Source organism: Gavialis gangeticus, unplaced genomic scaffold, assembly GCF_001723915.1.
Source record: "Gavialis gangeticus isolate Ggan-Ray unplaced genomic scaffold, GavGan_comp1, whole genome shotgun sequence".
Taxonomy (NCBI): domain Eukaryota; kingdom Metazoa; phylum Chordata; order Crocodylia; family Gavialidae; genus Gavialis; species Gavialis gangeticus.
In genome coordinates this window covers 156133497-156139273 of record NW_017729025.1, presented here as the reverse complement: position 1 = coordinate 156139273, position 5777 = coordinate 156133497, and the positions used below count along the sequence as shown (strand labels likewise).

The 5777-nt window shown below is 48.8% G+C and overlaps 1 protein-coding gene across 1 annotated transcript in view; it reads right to left on the bottom strand.

Annotated features, from left to right (window-relative positions):
• The window catches only part of LRP5L (LDL receptor related protein 5 like), a 194636-nt gene extending 189993 nt beyond the window's left edge, over positions 1-4643 (bottom strand). The window contains 1 exon segment of the mRNA XM_019519829.1: positions 4566-4643. The gene's annotated coding sequence lies outside the window, so the exon portion shown is untranslated.
• Positions 4644-5777: the final 1134 nt, after the last annotated feature.

Genomic DNA, 5777 nt, shown 5'->3' with positions numbered 1-5777 from the left:
GGAAGAAGGGAGACTCTAAGTTTGTGCTCTACACTCTTCAGAGTTCCCCTACAGCCAGGTCTGCTTCTCTGGAAGGCACCTTGGAGGAGGTTGAGGTTGTGGAGGCAAGTGGCTCAGCTGAGTCAGCTCCTCCTCTTGTCCCTCTGCCTGCTGAGGAGGGGGAATATGGCAGGATCCCCACCCGCACCCCAGGAGGCACGGGGGTATTGTAGTGTGGGACCATTTTGAGGTAGCATATGTGGGATCATCTGCCATCTCCCTGCACTGCCGATGCAAAGCCAGCCGGGGCAAGGACGAGAAACACTTCAGCACCACAGGGATGCTGATGCATCTCAAGAGGCACCACCCCCTTGCCCTTGCTCCTCCTCAAGCCTGGCACCAGTGGGAGCGTACCCAAAGGGAAATCCCCCTTTCGCTCCAAAGCCCCCATCCCCCAGAAGCAGAGGCAGGCCACCCTGGAACAGTGGAGAAAGGCGGACAGAAAGGGGGGGGGGTGTTCCAAAGGGGAGAGAGTTCACCCAGAGCTTTGGGAAGATGCTTGCTCTGGATGGCCAGCCCTTCTCCTTAGTTGAGAGGCCAGGATTCAAGTGGCTCATGGCCCCATCATACTGTATGCCCACACACACCACCCTCAGCAGGACAGTGATGCCCTCCCTGTATGAGGCATGCAGGGAGTACTTGAGGGAGGAGCTGTGCAAGGCAGGTCCACAGGTCGCCTTGCACTTCACCTTGGACATCAGGAGCAGCCAAGATGGAGATCATGCCTAACTCTCCCTCACAGGGCACTGATACAACCAGTCAGGCTGTCGGTAGGCTCTCCTTCAAGCAGAGGTGATGGATGAGTCTCATATGGCAACGGAGATCATGGGGGACATTAATCGCATGGCGTAGGGATGGCTCATTGGGCAGGGCAAGCTCACCCACGGGTTCACGGTCACTGACAACAGGGCCAATATGGTCAAGGTGGTCCACGATGCCAACTTTGTTAGCATCTGCTATGTGGTACACAAGTTGCACCTTATAGTCAGGGACATCTTGGAGAGGAACAGGGCTGCCGGTGAGGGCGCCATCACTACCAGCCAGCTCATTTCAAAATGCAGGAAAGTGGCAGGCTACTTCCACTGGAGCATCCAGGGGAGCAAGATGCTATGGGACCAACAAGCAATGCTGAGCATCCAGCAGCACAAAATCATGCAGGACGTGGAAACTCGGTGGAACTCCACATACCTGATGCTCGAAAGGCTGGTGGAGCAACAGAAGGCCATCCATGAGATGGCCTTGCTTGGGGAGATTGGGATCAGTGGCCCCCTTAAGAAAGCTGAGTAGGATATCATCTCCCAGATCTTGGTAGTCCTCAAGCCATTGCACCAAGAGCCTCAGCGCTGACAATGCCCTCCTTAGCTAGGTGATCCCCATAGTGAGGGAGCTTCATAACCAAATGGAGAAGTTCCAGGGGATTGATGTTCCTGGCTAGGGCTAGCCAGTGTCAACACAGTGCAGGCACTGGTGAAGCAGCTGAAGGAGGGCATCAAGAAATGGCTGGATCCAGTACAGTCCACATGCTGGTGTGCCTGTATGACCCGAGGGTGAAGGGGAGCGTCTGCGGCAGGAAAACCCTGCATCACTGGACGGAGATGCTGGTGAACAGAGTCAAGGAGGCAGAAGGGCAGAGGCAAGGGAACATGAAAGATGTGGATCCACTTTCCCATGCCAGCACTCCATCCACCAGCCAGTCTCCTCCACCACAGGTGCTGCCAATGTGGGCTACAGGCATGGCTTCCATGCTGGGGTTCAGAGGCACCAGACCCCAGCATCGGGTAGGTACTGCCAAGGCCTCGGTGGCTTCCTATCTCACCGAGGACGTGGAGCCACTACTCTGCGACCCCTTGCTCTATTAGGCAGGCTGCAGCCACCTGTGGCAGAATCTCACCATGGCTGCCCAGGAATACCTGTCCTGTCCATCGACCAGTGTTCCGAGCGAGAGAATGCTGTGACACCCCACCGCACCTCCTTGGATCCTGATTTGGTAGAGCAGCTGGTGTTCCTGAAGGTGAACCTCCCACTGCTGGGGGGTTCCCCAAGCTCCATGTGCAGACAGAGTGGTGCCACCCTCTTCACTCTGTCCATACCCATTTCCTTTTTTTATTTGGTTTGGTTTCGCAACCATTTAATGCCCTGCTCTCTAAGCTGGAGGTGGCACTCACTGTATCACCAGCCAGCAGGGGAAGAACATCTCGTGCCAGGACAAACTTGAAGATATGAGCAGGGGCTATGGGGAAAGAGGAGGCCCCAGGTCCTAGGCATGACCTAAAACTGCATTCTGCCAGGGTCAGGAGTCCTAGTGGGACTGCCGGTGGCGTGGCAACCCCCAAGAAATGCCAGGGCCACAAGCCTCCCTGGTGAAAGACAGGTAGGAGGCACCTAAAAACCTTCAGCCACCACAAGCATGCACAGTCCTGGCTAGTGAAAGTCCAGACCTGTAAGATCTTTGAGAGGCCTGAGGCTTGCTGGTTGCAGTGGAGTTGTGAGGCTCCAGGTGAGCTTAGCTGCCTGGAACGTCACCTGTGAGGCAGGGGCCACAGTGTAGGAGAGGTACACAACTGCGGAACAGATGTCACCCCTAGACATCAGGGGCCTAAATGGGCAGCCTCCTGCCTGAGTAACATCTGAATCGGTTTTCCATCAAGGCATGGCAGGAAAAAGAGGGGTGGGCAGTTGGCCCAAGATCTAACCAGCACTGGGAAGGCCCCCTGTTACAGGCTACCATCCCTGCTGCATTCATCCCACTCTGCCTTAACACACACAAGGCACACAAGGTCCTTTGGGTCAATCTAATATCTTTTAGTAGACCAACTGACTAGTTGGAGAAATATATCTCAGTAAGCTTTCAGGTTTAAAAACCCTTCATCAGGCTGAGGAAGCATCTGCAGTTGGTGTGTGCTCTTCCTGGATGAAAGGAATAGTAAAGAAGCCAAAGGCTAGGATGTAGGCAAGAAAGCCAGTCAGTGAAAACGTAAATTGAGGCATCAGGGGACGAGAGACAGGCTGGGTCTGGCAGGGGGTGTAGCAGGTAAAAGTAGAGAGGTACCTGGGGAGTCAGATGTCAGGCAGGTTATAGTGCATCATAAATCCAATGTCTACATTGAGTCCATGAGTTTCTGTATCTAGGAGGTTGATAAAGTGAAATTCATAGGCTTATCTGAGAAAAGTGGTTTGTAAATTCAAACAAGCTCTTAGGAGCTATCATCCCTGCTGTTTTCATCTGAATCAGCCAAAAAATGACAAGGTTATAAGTACTTTAGTGATTCCCCATTATAGTCTATGGCCAAATCTCCAAATCGGTGTCAAAATTCTGAAACAGATTCAGCCGAATCGAATTGGGACAGTGATCCGAGACACCAAATTTAATCACTGTCTCCCCAAAACAGCTGACTCCAAACTGGACCACAGCCATTTCACACAGTCCTACAAAGTACACCTAACAAACAGCCCTCAATACAGTTTGTGCAGCCCTATTCTACCTGTTTGATTATCTCAAAGAAACCCAAGCCCCACCATACTCTTTGGCTCAGAGGGCCTGCTGCTTCAAGGTGATAGCATGCATCTAGGCACACATTCTTACTTCTGAAGAGATGATGGTGGTCCTTTCCAAAGGAGTTGGAGCCACACAGCTCCAGCATATGCTTCCATCCATACTGGCAAGGGACTAGCATGCAACAAAGACCTGGAGGCAGAAGTACTGTGAAGACTGTGTGATGCAGTCAACAAACCACTGGACTGGAATGCAGGGTCCTGGTTACTTTCCCTAGATCTGTGACCTTGGGGAATCTCCTCTCTTGTGCTCATTTCCTCTCATCTCCTCCTAGCCTTCACCAAGCCACCCTATTTTATCTTGTCTAAACTAAGTTCTTTGGGACATGGAGCCTTTCTAGCCAAGTGCTGCAACCACCTAAATTGATGGTAGCAACTCATCCTCGTGCTGCCTCTGTCCTCACCCGTTCTTCATTGCAGTTTGACTTAATAAATTCAATCCTCTTTGAAAGCATTATCACACTCTGCCTAGTTCACTTGCCAGCACTAACGTAATTATCTGAAAATCACTATTTAAGCCAGACTTTTGTTTACTAAAGCATAGCATGCAAGAATTCCTGTTTCCACTAATGGAGATTACATACCTACTGTCTACATGCAGTAAAAACATGTCACATCCCAAATAAGAGTTTGATTAACTTACCAGACAGGTTAACTATAGCAATAAAAATGTGCAAAAATGAATTGCTTTACAGAAAGGTAAACTGAAAAGGCAAAACAATGATACTGATTGAATCTTTTACTTGGTACCTATGAGCAACTAATGTTTTTTTTCTATTTCTGACTCTGCATATGGGTGTCATTCCTTGCCCCATTGTATTTAAGTTTAAACATACGGTCAGCAAAAAAACATTGAGAAAAATACCTCAGACAAGTAGATACTGGAATAAAAGGTGTTACTTCTTCTTATAAAGCCAAAAATCCTAATAAAATAACTGCCATGCCGCAGCCACGTAAGTTGAATAAATATTTACCCATGTGCTGGATCCAAAGCTATTGCTCTGGGCTGGTCCAGGTCTTGCCAGAAGAGAACTTTCCTTGATGTACCATTGAGATTAGCTACCTCTATCCTATTGGTTTCTGAGTCTGTCCAGTACAGTTTTCTCCCAATCCAATCACATGCCAGGCCATCTGGGGAAACCAGACCAGAAATAATAACGTTCTGGACCACATTTCCAGTTTGGTTAATGTACGTTTGCTTGATGGCTTCTTCACTCACATCTGTCCAGAAGACAATGCCTTGTGAGTACTGAAAGTCAACTGCAGCAGCATCCTCTAAGCCACTGACTACAATTGTAGACTCCAGCTTTGTTCCTCCAGCATCCACCAGTCTAACATCCCGACGGTTAGCAAAAAGCAGAAGTGGAGAGGCTATGGGGAAACGAAAAAGAAATCATATTACTGCTATTGAACATCTGCAAAATTTCAAACAGCAACTATGAAAGAGGATGGCTTTTCTCTGGGCAGTAGGATGGATGGTTAATGGAAGAAACAGTTAATGTTGCACACCATAGTTAAAACAACCACTATCCACAATCCCATGGATGTACTTCAGCAGATGAGGGCAATGAGTACAAGATGACACTGTTTGGGGGAGAAGCAGCATCTCAATTTTTTTCTATCACAAAGCTGCCCAAAACTGTAGTCTACATTATCTTGTGCCTTTACCCTCCATATAGTGGGCTGAAAAAAGTAAGCATTTCAAAGAAGAGACCTTGCTATGGCCATGTTTATTGTTTTCTACCGTGGTTTGGGCAAAATTACTGTTTTAAACAAACCTTAGCTGTGCTCTTACAAATTCCAAATGTTATTGGCTACATTCCAAACCACAACCATGAACATGATGGGATGCCTACACCTCTGTCAATCATGACAGTTGGGGTTTGGAACATGTCAAGGTTCAGAGTGGTTCAGAACTGAGCTCAATGGAAGCAGCAATACCACAATGACACTGAGCTTAAAATATTCACTGCTAACATATGGAGAGATGAAGATACTATTCATAAAAGCTTGAATCCCTCTGTGTGCGCCCTATAAACGCCCAGGACTGGGAACCACTGTACTAGACAACCTGAGAATCTCCTTCAGCATATCCATGAACCTCACTGATTGTGGTCTAAGCCAGCAGTTGGCAACTTTTTGGAGCCATGGTTTGGAACAACTTAGCTCAGGTCTGTGGTGGGATG